General features: G+C 35.4%; 1 long non-coding RNA gene, 1 other non-coding gene and 1 pseudogene across 2 annotated transcripts; 2 read left to right on the top strand and 1 right to left on the bottom strand.

The window, feature by feature from the left end:
• The first annotated feature begins 3,555 nt into the window (after nucleotides 1–3,555).
• Nucleotides 3,556–3,745, top strand: LOC136035131 (U2 spliceosomal RNA). The gene has a single exon (XR_010619349.1). It is a non-coding gene; the product is annotated as a U2 spliceosomal RNA (small nuclear RNA).
• Nucleotides 3,746–6,046: 2,301 nt separating this feature from the next.
• Nucleotides 6,047–6,181, top strand: LOC136035127 (U5 spliceosomal RNA; annotated as a pseudogene).
• Nucleotides 6,182–8,514: 2,333 nt separating this feature from the next.
• Nucleotides 8,515–16,742, bottom strand: LOC136035116 (uncharacterized). Its single transcript, XR_010619339.1, has 2 exons — nucleotides 15,836–16,742; nucleotides 8,515–8,955 (listed from the first exon to the last, which is right to left on the bottom strand). It is a non-coding gene; the product is annotated as an uncharacterized LOC136035116 (long non-coding RNA).
• Between the last annotated feature and the right edge of the window lie 668 nt (nucleotides 16,743–17,410).

The following is a 17,410-nucleotide window of genomic DNA, read 5'->3' as shown; positions in this document are numbered from 1 at the left end:
TTTTTATTTTTAGAACTGGTGGGCACTTGTGAAAAAAAAATATTCAGTTTCCGATTTTTCCTTATTTTCTAAGACGTATATGGCTGTGAAAGCATCCAATTAACCAATTAAAAAAATAATAAAGAAAAAAATTCATTTCTAGTGTCCTTAATACTTTAAGCCCTGTACGAGCAATTGATAATAACCTCCGTGTTGTTATTAACTGAAATTGGCTGTCAGGGTAAATTTCCGTTCCCTGATTAAACAATTTTTTCTTAACCGCTCAAACTTTCTTGAATTCGATTTCAGTATTGTTTGTATTCAAAAATTTATAAAATTAAACAATTGATTATTTAAAGCTCTTTGTTTATTTTGAATAAGTAAAATGTTCAAGATATCTATAAGTACCCTTTTAACTATTCCGAAGCCAAGTCAACTGCGCATAATCGACTATTAGCTTCGCAGATCCCTAGGCACTCAATGAAAAATACTTTTAGTCATGAAGTTAAGCGTAAAAAAAACAGAGATTTGGCCGTGACAGGGGTAGGACGCAGCAACGATTCAAAGGACTTTTGCATCCGTGGCCGTTGGTCGGTAAATAGCTGCCAAATTTAGCTATAAATATTCTTTTGCTTTTTTGAGGTAATAAGATTGGAATTAGAGCCCCTATTTTTAAGTCTTACTTGTAAAACAAGCAAAATGTTGTGATTTAAAATTCTTACCTATCCCTAAATAGTTTATTGCTAAATTTAACTGCATTTTACAAAAAAACTGCTACTTAGACACTTTAGATTTACCTTATATTTTAATATATCAAGTTTCTTGGTTGCTCAATCTATTAATTAACTAATTTAAGTAATTTAAAAATTTACTTTCATTATATATTTATTAATTTACTATTTTTCAGCAAATATTTTTTAGAAAAAAAGAGCTCCATAGTTTCTTAAAGGGGATCGTTCAACTCTTGCTGAATTTTGTTTTTTGAAAACCTTTCTCAGACATTTTTAAGAAAGTTAAGGGGAATAAAAACGAAAAAAAGAAACAAAGAGAAAACAGTTATATATCTCGGGCATGATACTTACTTTTATCAAGCAAATATGTTAAATTCTCAGAGACTATGTAATTTACAGACGTTTGACTTCATTTGTCTAGAGTGGTGTTGGTGCTACCCGCAGTTTCGATAATTTTTAAAATCCATGCCCGTCCACCACTTCAAGTTTATGACATTATATGTTTGCTTTTTTGAATCATAAAATGCATTTTACCTTAAAGGGCTTTTCCCTTAGTTGCCTATAGCTCTTCAATTGACAAGTGGCTGGCTAAATGTTTGTTGTTATCTTTTGCAGATTACATCCAGGGGAGCTACTTTTCAGTGGGTAAGGGATGCTCGAAGGCACTCTTGGTTTGTTGCAATAGCGTGCCAAGTCCTAGGCGTGAGGGGAAGACAGACTTCTTTTCCCTTCACGAGAGCATCAACAGGCAATTCTCCATTTGAAGGCGATTCTCCATTCTCCATTGATATATATATATATATATATATATATATATATATATATATATATATATATATATATATATATATATATATATATATATATATATATATATATTTCCTCCAGGGGGAGATGACTTTGTGATGGGCCAATGGGCCTCTACGAGATTGGAAGGAAAAAGATTCTTGTATTTATTTCTTAAGCCCTTAGATGGTGTAAAACCGAGCCAAGTCCAAGCTACATTTAGTCCTCTTTTGTTTTGTCTTAGAAAGTAACTATTTCTGGATTTATTATTCTTAGAGCATAGCCACGTAATTTATTTAGGCTAAAAAGTAAAAGGCAAAGCATTGCACAAGAAATCTGAACAAAACTAACTCAAATCCATACACTCTATTACTGCATAAGGTAAATATCTTCTGTCCTTGAGAAATCAAAAGATATCACCATCTTGGAATGCAACTTTCCTCGTACTACTTTCTTTCTACTAAGTCCTTCTAGCTCGACACCATCTTATAGGACTTTTTTTCATTTCTTTTACTTTTTTACAGCGGCGTAATTTCGTCAAAATCCAAACTTGAAGGGGATGGAGGGGCAAAGATGGAACCTTTTGTCCAAAATTAAATGAAAATAGCAGTAAAAACTAAAAAGAAGCCATTTGGTACCTCAGAGGTACTATTTAGTACTCTAAAAGGACTATAAAGTTACTTTTAAAAAAATTATGTGTTTCTGTAGATGCTTGAATTTATAGGTTTATATTAGTTTAGACAAGATTTTGGAAGAAACTAAATTTCAGAAGGGGGGAATGAGGTTTGGGGGAGGGGAAAAACAAGGTTAGGGAGGGGCAAATGCCCATTCCAGCTCCATAACACATTACGTTCCTAATTTTCTATGGTTCGAACCTTAGAGATGTTTAATAAGCTTTGATCAAATTCTCCTATAAACTGGAATTCTACTTCAAGGCCATCTATTCTTCAAGACAGTCTTCTGGCTATATTGTTAGTAATAAGATGGAATTATAGAATTACTCAAGTAAATGACACATGAAAAGGACAAATACCTATAAAATAAAGTAAGCAATCATTTATCTGATAAAGTCTCAATTTTTCGTGTCTGTGTATCTTTCTTAGGTGATTGAAAATTCAGCTTTTGTTTCTATATTTGAAGCGAATTTAATAATGTCTTAAGAAAGCTTGCATTGCTACCATGTAGCATATATGGAAAACCAGTAGCTTTAATTCAGGGAAGGAAATTTTCTGTACAAGATGTTTTTCCTGCATTCCTCCTCTTAGATTCAAAAAAATCTCTTCATGGTATCATCATTGAAAAAGGGCTTGTTTTTTTTCTTTGTATTTTTGTTAAAAAAATTCAAAAGAGAACGAGGTTTCCCCTCCCTGGAATCTGGAGAATACTCTTTCGCCCCCTCTCCCCTTTCCCTTCGGCTGTGTTTAGAAATCTATTTTGAGGAAGGGATACAAAAAAAAATAAAAATAAACCCATCAGAAACTTGTTTAAATGCATTGCGCAACGTTTTAACAAGTCGGACAAAAATATCGAAGATTAGCTCACTGGGTCCAGCCTTGTCCCCTAGTTTCCGTGAATTGACGCTTTTTATCAATACCAGTGGTGTCGACTGGTGGATTGACATTTATTGCAAATGAGGGTGTTTTTGTAAAAGAAAGTGAAAAAACAAGAGAATCGCTCTCTCTGGATTTCGAAAAATACTTTTTTCTGTCCCCCACCCCCTTAATTGCCTTGAATTAACGTCATTCATCAATGCTGGTTTCAATCATTGTCAAGGAAAGGGCCAAGAGAATATATCTCTGATTTAAGGTGTTATCTTTTCTAATTTTGGCTTTTTGAGTGACAATTTTGTCCAAGTCTTGATTGGAAAATTTTCCGTTTACCATTTTAAATTTTGAGATAAACTTTGATTGAATAGGAAATGTTTCGTACTGTTCACGAAAATCTATAGAAACAGTGATAAGTTAATTGAATTCTATTTGGGTATTGCAACCGAAATAAATTGTGTGACAAACTTTGTTACTCGTATTCTTATAATATCTTTTAAAATCCTTATTGAATTATCGCTTCTCGGCCTGTTAGCTAAGATCAAGTGTAGTATCTGTTCTTATCAGCTTACTATCTAATACGGCCTCTACATGGAGCCCAAAATATGAAACTGATTTTTGGAAACCGTAGGGGTGTTGGGGCTTGCCCCGCTCCCTTCTCGCGTTAGCCTGGTACGATGTACGTCCGGGATCGCCGCACCACTTTCGAGGGGAAACAAAGTCTATGAACCTTAATCAATTATGTGTATAATACGTTATTCAAAGTGAAGGAAGATCCTGCCGTTAGTTACTTAATCCTTGAATATATTGTAATTCATTTTTTTCTATATGAAAAAAAGAAGAAACACTGCATAAGATTTACAAAAATTAATGGTGTAAAAGCCAATGAATAGACGCCATAATTAGTTTAAAGTGCCCAAGCTGGATCCAAGTTCCCATGCATCTTTATTGAAAATAGTTCGTAATTATAAACTGCTGAAATCTAAATTGAACCAATATTCAATAAAATTGCTGGAGGGATTGTTTTTGGCCTCAGGCGGCTTGGCTCTGCGGTGAGTTGTTGATAGTAGTAATGAATATTGATTGTTAGAGAGAAAATAATTTGCAAAGTCAGTAGAACAGTCACTGGGTTCTCAGAAATTAAAGTTTCGACTTCAGTCAAATTGATAAGAGAGTGATAAACCCCTGATTTTCTTTTCTCAAAAAGGTAAACTTGCATTTAAACGGTCAAGACGCTTACATATGAAAATGAAATGGTGCATTCCTAATTTCAAAAATAATTCAGAGACTTAATTCACTGCTGTGAAAAAGTTAAGAGATAGAGTCAAACTGTAGCGTAAAAAAGTGGGGCGTTGAGGAGGAAAAGTCCCTTTCATATACGGAGTAATTTCTGTTCGTTACGCTAAAGTTTGACTCTTTCTCTTAACTCTACTTCTTAAAACAGTAAAAAACTTTAGCGTAAATAGCGGGGCGTTGAGGAGGAAAAGCCCCTTTCATATACGGAGTAATTTCTGTTCGTTTTAAGTTTCAATGTCGCTCCTTACTTTCATTTTAAAAAAACTTGTTTTTTTTATTTAATTTCTGGACGTTTTTTAATTAATGCATGTTTTGATCTTGGCTCTCCGCACATACATAATTAAAACGAAATTTGTATATTAATTTTTTTTGGCTAAATGGCTTTCTCATAGTTTTAATCTTAAGATTTTGAGAAAAAAGGAGAGAGGGAGGAAGCCTAGTTGCCCTCCAATTTTTTGATTACTTGAAAAGGCAACTAGAACTTTTAATTTTTTTACGAACATTTTCATTAGTAGAAAAATATACGTAATTTACGAGTTAACTTACGTAACCAATTTCTATATTCGTCTGTTTTTATTGCGTATATGAGGGAGTTCACCCCTCGTCGATACCTCGCTCTATACACTAAAGCTTAACTTATGTCCCAATTCCTTATGAATGACCCTTGAATCACAAAGGTAGTAGAATAAGTAGTTGAAATTACTAAAAATACTTTAGCGTAAAGAGCGAGGTATTACGAGGAGGTAAACCCCTCATATGCGCAATAATTTCTGCTCGTTTTAAGTTTTAATGCTACTCCTCACTTTCAGTAGAAAAAAACTTTTCATATTTATTTTTTCATTGTTTTTTTTTAAATAATGCTAAAAAATCCTGCGCCCCCTTCATTGAAAGTCTCTTCTTCCATGAGAAGTTTTTCTATGAAAAGATCCTCCCACGTAACCCCGCCACATCAACTCTCCCTCCCAAACCAAAAAAATTCTCCTGAAAACGTCCGTACACTTCCCAGTAACCATTACTATATGTAAACACAGGTCAAAGTTTGTAACTTGCAACCCCTCCCACGGGGACTGCGGGGGAGTAAGTCGTCCCCAAAGACATAGTTATTAGGTTTTTCAACTATGGTGAATAAAATGGCTATCTCAGAATATTGATCCGGTGACTTTGGGGAAAAATGAGCGTGGGAGGGGGCCTAGGTGCCTCCCAATTTTTTGTTCCCTTAAAAAGGGCACTGGAACTTTTAATTTCCATTAGAATGAGCCCTCTCGTGACATTCTAGGACCACTGGGTCGATACGATCACCCCTGGGAAAGAAAAACAACAAAAAAACAAATAAACACGCATCCGTGATTTCTCTTCTGGCAAAAATGCAAAATTCCACATTTTTGTAGATAGGAGCTTGAGACTTCTACAATAAGGTTCTCTGATACGCTGAATCTGATGGTGTGATTTTCGTTAAGATTGTATGACTTTCAGGGGGTGTTTTCCCCTATTTTCTAAAATGAGGCAAATTTTCTCAGGCTCGTAACTTTTGATAGGTAAGACTAATCTTGATGAAAGTTATATATTTAAAATCAGCATTAAAATACAATTTTTTTATTGAACTATTGGTATCAAAATTCTATTTTTTAGATTTTCGATTACTATTGAGCCGGGTCGCTTCGGTTACTAGGATTTATTTTTATATACCCAAGTCAACCTTAGTAATTTTCATAGCTCTGGCCTCTCCTCAGATCGAGTTAATCTTTCACCTTTTACTGAAGATTATCGTGGGGGGCATTTGATGATCTTGATGCCGAAAGGCAGACTAGTCTACACTATTGTTGTATGTTTTAATATTTCAAGATTAATATTTTAAGGTTTGGTGCAATAGCTTGCCAAGTCCTTTCCAAATCTCTTAGGGCCCTCATGTTTCAATGGGTTTTGTTTCCCAAAGTTTTTTTTCCTATTATCATTTTTTTTCATTTACTGTTTAATTCAGTCTTACATGACTTATTTCCCCATTGTCAACATTTTCTTCCCTTCTGATACCACTCTCTAGGGCATAAAACAAAGCCTTACAATATTATCCTAGATAAAAAACAGTTCTATTAACCAGCCGTTGCCACATTGGAATTCACTTAAAATTGTATTGTGAGTGTCTTTTTTTTCTTTAATTAAAGTATGATATTCCTGCAGCATTTAAACATGGACCGTCTCTTGTCTTTGAACATTCCACATATGTTCGTAACTATATAATATTCAGGTTCCTTTCAATCCATCAGTCAGTTCAGGTTTCAACTGTGTGTCTGCTTGTCAGTGAACCACGGGTTTTTGAAATACACTTATCTATCTATCTATCTATATAATGTGTCTACATAGGCTGTTGAATTCCAACTGCGAGAGTGTCTGGTGTTGAATGGCCGCATACTTCTTTTAGACAGAAATCTTCAAGAAACAAAGGAGGATGCAAGAAAAAAGTTGGAAATTTGATTGGTGGTGGAGAATTCAGAAAGGAAAATGATTGGTAATGTGGATTATAAGTAGTGTCGACCATCTGTCTTTCAGAAGCTCAAATCATGGACAGAGAACCGAGGAGGCGCTGAATTTTCGCCACCTAGTGTAAATCTTGGAACACCAAGTACGGCACAACGTTCTGTCATGTTTGGCACAGTCCCTAAAACGCTTCACACGCACCACCTTGTGCACTTGATTTCACACGCCAATTAATGTCGCGACGAGAGCTATGTGTTGCTTTTAAGAAATTACATAAAAAAAACTAGTTTTTTTAACTGAAAGTAAGGAGCGACATTAAAACTTAAAACGAACAGAAATTACTCCGTGTATGAAATGGATTGTCCCCTCCGCAATCCCTCGCTCTCTACGCTAAAGCTTTTAATTGTTTTAAAAAGCAGAATTGTGGCAAAGAGTCTAACTTTAGCGTAAAGAGCGAGGGATTGCGGAGGGGACAATCCGTTTCATATACGGAGTAATTTCTGTTCGTTTTGAGTTTTAATGTCGCTCCTTACTTTCAGTTAAAAAAACTAGTTTTTTTTTATGTAATTTCTGAACGTTTTTGAATTAATGCATGTTTGATTTTGACTCTCCACACGTAAACTATTCAAATGAAATTTGCATTTTAATTCCTTTTTTGGCTAAATGGCTTTCTCTTAGTTTTGATCAGACGATTTCTAGAAATAAGGGGTGGAGAAGGAGGCCTAGTTGCCCTCCAATTTTTCGGTTACTTAAAAAGCCAACTAGAACTTTTAATTTTTAACGAACATTTTTATTAGTAAAAAATAAGAATTAAGTTAGGAATTAAATTAAGAATTATGTATAAGATTCTTTGAGAATTCCTTAAGAATCACTATGGCCGTTCAATTAGAACATATGAAAACGATGTATTTTCTCCCAAGAAAAGGCAGAATTATATTCATATAATGTTTTTTTCAGTTTGACAACAACACTTCTGAGATTATCAATACAGCATAGACGTCCATAATCAAAACATATTAAATTCATTGGTTCCGCATTGCCAACTTTTTGCCATTAAATGCATAAACCGAATCCTCTAAGTTAACAATCTTAAACCAAACAGACTACGCTGAATGAAGATATCGAGCACAAAAAAAAACACGAAAAAGCCATAAATATGAGTTGCGCAACTCTCATTTAACTCCCCCAAACAACTAGCGGTGTTGGCTCTTTAATGAATACGGAACATATTTTCAACAGAAATTATTCTTTCTCCGATGGTTTTTCAACATATTTGAGAGAATGAATTATTTTAGTCATTTCATAATTATTATTATTTCGCCATTAGTAAGCATATAGATACGGTAAATTCTGGCATTTCGACAAGCAAGATCGCCTTTCCAACTTTTATCAAGGTTCACTCTATATATAAAAAAGCCTAGCTACATTATTTTAAGTTTAGCATTAATCCGTAAATATAAAATGGTAGGTCCAGAAACAGATCTGTTGAAACTGTTTTTGAGACATAACCACAAAACCAGTTTTCCTTTATGACATCCCCATCTTAAAAGGGGATGTTTAAACTTATAAGTAACCAACACATGTTCGTGTATAATAAGTGATTTTCATTAATTGTTTTGATGAACGCCGTTTTGTATTTTATCTGTCTTGTACTCCGTTCCTATGAACTATCCCTAACTCTAGGATCAACAAGTAGTTGGTAAGAATGCAAAGAAGCAATATTTTATTGATTTAATTTCTATTAAAATAAGGGAAAATATGGTCTTGAATGTTGAGTCAGGAAGGGGTTCCTTGGCAGGAGCAGAGGCCTCATAATTGCACAGCTTCAATGAGCAGTAAATTCGTTATGTGAAGGATGAGCAAAAAAGAAAATTGATTAGAAATTTTTTTTAGGGTTCTATTTTTTTGTAAAATATGAAAAGGTGAGAGAAAGAAAAATACACACGAATTTTACTAAGATTCTATTTAACTTAAGGTTTAGAACCCTTGATTTTTTATTTATTTAAACTTTAAAATTATAAGAAACCAGTTCTGCTGCACTGTCTTTTTATGTAAAATTAAGCGTCTATACACAAAAAGACGAATGCAACAGAAAACAGGCTTATACAGAGACTTCGAAATTTACTGCCCGGCAGCTACTTCATTACCTAGAAAAGAAGAGGAACGTCAATCATTTACAGACAATAAATGCTATGTTTTTCCGACCTAAAAAATTTATAAAGGGATAAATATTGAAGACTAGCTAAATCAAACAGTTCGTGGTAACGAACTGTAGTAAGGAGCGACCCGGCTCAATAGTAACCAAAACTCTAAAAAATGGAATTTTGATACCAATAGCTACATCAAAAGAATCGCATTTTAATGCTGGTTTTAAATATATAAGTTTCATCAAGTTTAGTCTTACCCATCAAAAGTTACGAGCCTGAGAAAATTTGCGTTATTTTAGAAAATAGGGGGAAACGCCCCCTAAAAGTCATAGAATCTTAACGAAAATCACACCATCAGATTCAGCGTATCAGAGAACCCTGCTGCAGAAGTTTCGAGCTCCTATCTACAAAAATGTGGAATTTTGCATTTTTTGCCAGAAGGCAGATCACGGATGCGTGTTTATTTGTTTTTTTGTTGTTTTTTTTTCCCCAGGGGTGATCGTATCGACCCAGTTGTCCTAGAATGTTGCAAGAGGGCTCATTCTAACGGAAATGAAAAGTTCTAGTGCCCTTTTTAAGTGACCAAAAAAATTGGAGGGCACCTAGGCCCCCTCCCACGCTAATTATTTTCCCAAAGTCAATGGATCAAAATTCTGAGATAGCCATTTTATTCAGCGTAGTCGAAAAACCTTATAACTATGTCTTTGGGGACGCCTTACTCCCCCACAGTCCCCGTGGGAGGGGCAACAAGTTACAGACTTTGACCTGTGCTTACATATAGTAATGGTTATTGGGAAGTATACAGGCGTTTTCAGGAGGATTTTTTTCAGAGGCTCCTTCCTCATCAACGCCCCGCTCTTTACGCTAAAGTTTTTTACTGTTTTAGAAAGAAGAATTGAGAGAAAGAGTCAAACTTTAGCGTAAAGAGCGGGGCGTTGATGAGAAATTAGCCTCTTTCATATACGAAGTAATTTCTGTGCGTTTTAAGTTTTGATGTCACTCCTTACTTTCAGTTGAAAAAACTTGTTTTTTTTATTTAATATATTACATGAGAGAAAACCTCAAGGTGGTTGGGATGCTAGGTCAAGACCTTTTTTTCCTTACTATTAACAAATCCCTTTAGACTTTCCTGGCTCATTTTGTTATGTAGAAAAGCACAGAGACAAATGCGTTCCTTCAAATTCAATTAGCAAATACAAGAAAAATGTTTAAAAATGAAAATGTGTATAAACGCTCCATTTGATAAAGTTGATCCACACCAAGAATTTCTGTGTAATTATGGATCATTAAGCGCCATCTATTAAAAGATGAGGCCGTGAGTCGGTATGAGCATAGATGATTTTTTGGAGAAGAATTTTCTGGGGAAAAACTTTCATGGGTAAATAAGATGTAATTTGAAAAGTCAAGACTTCGGAAAATAAAATAAGTTTGTTTTTGTAAGACAAGATTTTATTCCAACAAAACGGCTATCACAAGCCCAAAAGGGCCGAATTCGCTCTTTAGTGTCAGTATAAAAAGAGCGCTAAGAGTAAATATGGCGCTTGTGACGAAGTCGGAAGAGCCAAGAAAACATACGGCATGAGCTCTAGCAAAATTCTAAGAATCAATAGATTGAATTAAAGGAAATCAGAGGCTTAATAAAGGTCAAGATTTAAAATAAGAGCTCTAAGACACGCGCTACTTCTAAATTCATTAAGATCTGATCACCCATTTGTACCAAGTTTCATGCCACCTGGTTTCATCTCTCCTCTCTATGAGTTTTCCAAGATTTCCTTTTGTCCCCTCCAACTCCCCCCAGTGTAACCAGATCTGTTTGGAATTTAAAATAAGACCTCTGAGACATGAATTCCTTCTAAATATCAAATTTCATTGAGATCCTGTCACCCGACCCTAGGTTAAATTACCTCAATTTCTCTAATTTTTTCGAATCAACACCCCCCCCCCAGCTCCCCACAAAGAGAGCAGATTCAGTCCAGTTGTGTCAATCACGTATTTAAGACTTGTGCTTATTTTTCCAAACAAGTTTAATCCCAATCTCTCCACTCAAGGCGTTTTCCAAGATTTCCTGTTTCCCCCCCCAACTCTCCCCAGTATCACCGGATACGGTCGGGATTTTAAAATAAGACCTCTAAGACACGAGTTCCTTCTAAATATCAAATTTCATTAAGATCCGATCACCCATTCGCAAGTTAAAAATACTTCTTTTTTCAATTTTTCTTCTCCCTCCAGCCCCCTAGATGGTCGAATCGGGGCAACGACTGTTATAAAGTCAATTTGAGCAGGTCCCTGACACGCCTAACAATTTTCATCGTCCTAATACGTCTAGAAGCACCAAACTCGCCAAAGCACTGGAAATCCCCCCAACTCCCCCAAAGAAAGCGGATCCAGTCCATTTATATCAATAATGTATCTAAGACTTGTGCCTATTCTTCTCACCAAGTTTCATCCTGATATCTCCACCCAAAGCGTTTTCCAAGATTTCCAGGTCACTCTAAATATCAATTGTTCGACCCCAAAATTGCATACTTCCAAAAAACGCTTTTGCACACTTTTTTGAATTATGTTTTTTTAATTTCCTCTCACTTTAACTTCTTTCACAACAAAAAGGCCTTACATTTATTTCAGGGCTCCTGAATTTGTAATAGGGACATATTAAGGTCTTTTTGGTACGGTTGATGATTGCTAGGGCGTTCAGAACTAATGAAATACTGCCACTTCTATTTATCTTAGCCCAAACCAAAGAGTTTTAACTTGTTTGCATTGAACTACAGTTTATTCTTAGCTGCCCAATTTTAAATTCATCAGTCTGTTAATCTTCAGTCAATGTTATCTTCTGAGACAAGATAACATGTCTGGAATATGATTTTTGATTTTTAAAGCCAGGTAAGGCCTTGAGGTAAAAGTCACTTCAAACTTTAAAGCAAAACCTTTGAAATAAAAAAAATCGTTGCACTTATACAGCTTTTGAAATTGCAAACAGGTACATTTGCCAAAAGAGGACATGCATATTCCATGACAGGTCTGATGCACGAAATGGAAAATGGCAGAATAGACTCATCAGGGAGAAGACTTTTGCATCTTAGGATAACTCCTAACTTCTTAGAGAAAGAGGATCTAATTTTACTGAGTTGCTCAGTCCATGAGAGTTCCGAAGAGAAATTAGCTCAAAGTAGGCACAGTGTATCAACTCGCATTATTGCCTCTCCTTTGAAGACGAAATCAGGATGAGCCCTCATATTAAGCGCCTTAGAAAGTAGGAGCTCTTCCATTTTTGATGCGTTAAAACTTTCACGCCATGCATCTGCCCACGCCTCGATTCTCTCCAGGTCAACCTGGAGTTCCTTATGGGGTTTGCTGGGATCGTCATCTTTTGCAATTGATGTTTTTGTTGTCGTGTCATCAGCAAAGTGGTGAGGTTTCTTCACAAGGTTGTCCCCTAGATCGTTTACGAATACCAAGAAGAGTTGGCCCAAGAATACTTCCTTGGAGTACTCCTGATAAGATTGGATGTGCTATTGATATGAAGCCGTCGAGGACAACTTACAATGATCCTTGACAAAAAAAAAGTCAGCAAGCACCTCATTTAGTCGAATATCAATTCCACAGGCTTTCAGTTTACAAAGAAGTTCCTTTTGCCATACACGATCAAAGGCTTTCGCGATGTCAAAGGAGAGAAGGCAAATATCGTGACCCTGAGAAAGGAGCTCAACCCACTCATGATTTACAGCCCAAATGAGTGTATGTCATCAAAGAAAAACTGAAACAAACAAGAGCCAAGAGCTCATATGGCACTTGTGACGAGGTCGGAAAAGCCAAGAGCTTCTTCCCACCAAGTATCACTACAATCTCCCCACCCTAAGCGTTTTCTAAGATTTCCGGTTTCCCCTTCCAACTCCCGCAAATGTCACCGGAACCGGTCGAGATTTGAAATAAGAGCTCTGAGACACGAGGTACTTCTAAATATCATATTTAATTAAGATCCGATAGACCCTTCGTAAGTTAAAAATAACTCACCTTTTCTAATTTTTCTGAATTAACCGTCATTTCGCTCTCACCTGATGTTCGAATCGGGGAAGCGACTATTTCTAATTTGATCCGTTTGGGCCCCTGATGCCAACTTTCAGCGATCGCTATATTCATCATGTATCTAGTTCCGGATCTTCTTAATTAAAATTGGGTGGTCCGGGATTAGAACCTAAAACCTCTCGTACCCTAAGCGAGAATCATACCTCTAGACCACAAGCCATACTTAAGAATAACAATCATTTATTGTATCGGCAAGTACAATTCTTCTCAACTATTCTGTTCGATCGCTCCCAAGCGAAAAACAAACTCCTAGACATATCAAACTTATTGAAAATAAAATAAATTGATGGATCGTAAAAATTAGGTAATTAAGAGCCCATAAAAAAAGAGAATTGTCCAGAGGGCACTATGTGTATACTTTTAATACTACCACATCGGTTACTGTAACTAATGACGCTAAGGGTATTAATATGAAACTTATAGGGGACATTTAGGAGTTTCAATTAAACAAAAAACCGTGTGCATGCAGGTTTTCGATAGAGCATATAAGCAATATCATAGGCAACATCACTCTATAATAGCTAGAACTATCATTGAAACTTTTAAAAGAACAAATTCAATTCAAAACTAAGAGTTCTGGTGCCCTTTTTAAGAATAAAAAAGAGATTGGAGGGCAAGCTCAAACCTATTCTCAAAAAAAAAAAGCTCAAAACTTTCTCTCAAACCTATTCATTTTCAAAAAACATCCAGTCAAAATTTTAAGACAGCCGTTTTGCTCGGCATAGTAGAACGGTCCACCAGCTATGTCTTTAGAGATAATTGGTCCATTACGCTTAAAAACTAAATTTTGCTTTAAGCTAAATCAAAAGGCATTTTGTTGAAACTTTTTGGGCTATTACTATTACAACTTCTGCTCTTACGATTTAAATATATAAAAAGAGTACAAGTATATCCACGTTGTCAAAAGCATAAATAGAATCTTTTGGGAATGATACGTCAACCCCTCACAATTTTTCGAATGGCCCATTATGCTTTAAAATAAATCAAAAGGCGTTGTGTTTATGGTTGCCAATAAGACACCTCAGCAATATACCGAGAACAACTGGGGGTATTAAGCTAAAACTTTTGGGAATACTACTATTACTATTTCTGCTCTTACAATTTTAATAAATAGAAAGGGTGTAAGTGTATTCAGGTTGCCTGATCACTAACTGGTGCCCCACTCCTAGGGTCAAATGGGACGAGTCCAGATTGAATATTCTCTCTCAATTCATAAAAATGTCTTCACAATATTTTACTATTATGCCGTTTGACAGCATCTTCCATAACTTCAGTATATTTGTCAATAAGCTCAACTTCACGCCTAATTGATTCATATTCTAATGTTCTCCCAGACTTCTTTACATTCCTCTTATTTTCATATGATCTATCACTTAAATAATTCTTACACTAACCCCTACGGGGTCGTATCATGCATTTTCACTAGTATTCCTAGCTGCGTTTCTAACTTTCTTTCTTAAGACTCCATCAGCAAATTCACAAACTATTTTCTTAAAATGGTTTAATCCATTTTACAGAGCGTCAAACTTAGATCCCCCAGTTTAGAATTCAACTTTTCCGGGAAAATTTCTCTCAAATTCTAATCCTGAGGTCTCTCAAGATCATAATTTCCCGAAAGGTAGTTACTACATCAAATTTACCAAGGGTAGGATAACATCTATTTCTATTTCTATATGGGCATTAAAACCCCCTAAAAAAAATGCGATATTTCTACTTGGGGCCATCTCTGTTGGCTCCTGTAGCTATAAGTAAAATTCATCATGTTGACACAATTTTTTTTTTTCATGCTGTAATGTTCTAAGTTGCAATTTTCATATTCTTTAAATCATTGAAATTATTATGGCCCCAGGAAAACAACGGTCCCAGAACTAGTGCAGGGCGGGGACTAACACATCTTCTCAATTTTACATTACGTGCGTAAGTCAGCTTAGAGCCGGATAGTAAGAAGTCCCTGGGACCTCCAGTTGAATGGAGGATTTTTGCAATCTCAGACCAATCTTTGTCCCAACATGGTTTTCCACACTTGGTGATGCTCTTCTTTCATCAAGAGTAAAAATCCAGCACAGACAATCTCGAGCCTATTACTTCCAACTCAACATAAGAATTATAATGTTATTTTAGTACCTGTCAAAAACAAACAAAAGAGAGGGAGTACATAAAAATACAAGAAAAAGAAGATCAGGGCTAGACACAATGTATCCATAATTAATATTCACTAGCACAAAAAGACTGGTTAAACCATGGCGAAAATACAAACACACTGAGTTCTACTGGGGAAGGACTTCAAACCACAGATGGCTTTTCATATTATTATTTAATTTTGAAATCTGATTAAGGATGGCTGAAGTTAGGTCTGTTATATTATATTTCCTAGTAAGAAAAAAAATTTCGGGACAAAAGTAGGAGGTAAAGCAGAAATTTAGCGTACTTAAAGGAAACAAATCAAAGTTTACGTTTATTGCCCTCAGGAGAAATTCTCCAAAAGGACTCAAATACAAAAAAATGGGGGAGGACAATTGCACTATAAAGATGAGCTAAAACTTGTGTGTTGAACTTTAACTTACTTGAAACAATTTTACTATATGCAAAACCAATTGGGTTCTGTAGATGCGCAATAAGCAATTGGCGAAAGTAAAACAGTTCAAAATAGGGATGAAACCTTTTTATTGAAAGTGAACAGATATAAAATTTACAAACACTGTATATGTGTTTGAAATATCCAGTTAAATTTTATATCTTTTGTAAATTATAAGATATCATTCTTTTATAAATTATTATAATTATTAAAACATACCTGCAGAAGAGAAAGGGGAAGTTGTTTAGGGTATTCCATGGTACGTCGTTTGGGGTATTGACCCCAAAATGGGTCCTGAAAAGATACTCCTTCAACACTCTTGTCGTAAGCCCCTTTGGGTCGGAATAGTTGAGTGGAGAAGTTTGTACCATTCCTTGGGTATTGACCCCAAAATGGGTCCTGAAAAGATAAAATTTAGGTAAGAAAAAAGAATTGCAAAATACAGACACAATATCACTGTTGACACATCATCACACAGCTTAGGAGCATTTATCTCATCAGATGGTGACATAATTCCTTACTCCTCACATTCTCAAAGGCAGGTCTTGTTTGAGAGTTCATACAGTAAACACCTTTATTAAAACGACTATCCTAATTCGTTTACTACATGATAACTTTGAAATTGACCCACTTTTAGTAAATATTGTTATGTTGTTCCTTTCAGACAGATCACAAGTTGTAACATACAAAAATAACTTCTCTAACCCCCTCCCTAGGTACTGTAGAATACCTCAAGGAACCTTATTGGGACCACTATTATTTCTTGTCATGATTAACGAAATTGGCAAGGAATTCCCCCATAGATGGAAATATGTGGATGACTTGTCGATCCTTGAAATATGTCATAGGAATATATACTAAATGTATATATAATAATATACTAAATAAAATTTATATTAAGAAAATTGAAAATCTATGCATTGACCATTTTGCAATAGTATCCTCTTTAAATGAACCAGCCAACATTCTCCCACATATCCCTAAATATGTCAACACCAAAGCAAATTGGACTATGTTTAGAAATAAGCTTAATGAAGAAGTCCTAAGTTTAACCCAGAAATCTCATACCTCAGTTGTAACTGCTGACACGTGTGCTGAAGCTATGACATCAATATTAACAAATGCAGCTAATCAAGCTATCCCAAAAACTTCACCTAGGAAAACCATCCCTAAACACACCCCTAAAGCATGGTGGACAAAAGATTGCCAAATTATAGATCCCATGTGAAATGCTAGTGAAACATTTTAAGCTTCTTGGTGTCACAATTTCTAATGATCTTAAGTGGGACACACATGTTTCCCACTACTAAAAAAGCTAACATCAAAAACAAAAATATCACTACTCAAATATTGACAAATCCTATTTACCAGCCCCGACCAGGTTCAGAGTATAATAAACCATCCCTTCTCAATACATGAATTGAATAATGCAATACACCATATCAAGGCCAATGCTAAAAGTAGCTATGATAACCCTATATGGATAAAGAATCTTACCCCTTTGTATAAACAGGAGCTCCTAAATAGCTATAACCATGCATGGGCTACATCCACATTCCCTAATAAATGGAAATGTTCAACTCTCCTACCAATTTTAAAGAAAAAGAAACCTAAACATGACCCAAACATGGAATACTGTGGAGTCACGGGGTATGAAAATACTCCTTAACAGTATCAAGGTGTATGTAAATTTTCTATCAACTTTTAGACTAGCCATAAGGATAAATGACCATACAGCTAGGCTACATTTTCTTATCAAACATTGTTTTTATATCATTGCCTCATCTCTATCCT

The sequence above is a fragment of the Artemia franciscana genome, chromosome 13 (genome assembly GCF_032884065.1).
Source record: "Artemia franciscana chromosome 13, ASM3288406v1, whole genome shotgun sequence".
Taxonomy (NCBI): domain Eukaryota; kingdom Metazoa; phylum Arthropoda; class Branchiopoda; order Anostraca; family Artemiidae; genus Artemia; species Artemia franciscana.
This window is presented reverse-complemented; position numbering and strand designations above follow the sequence as displayed.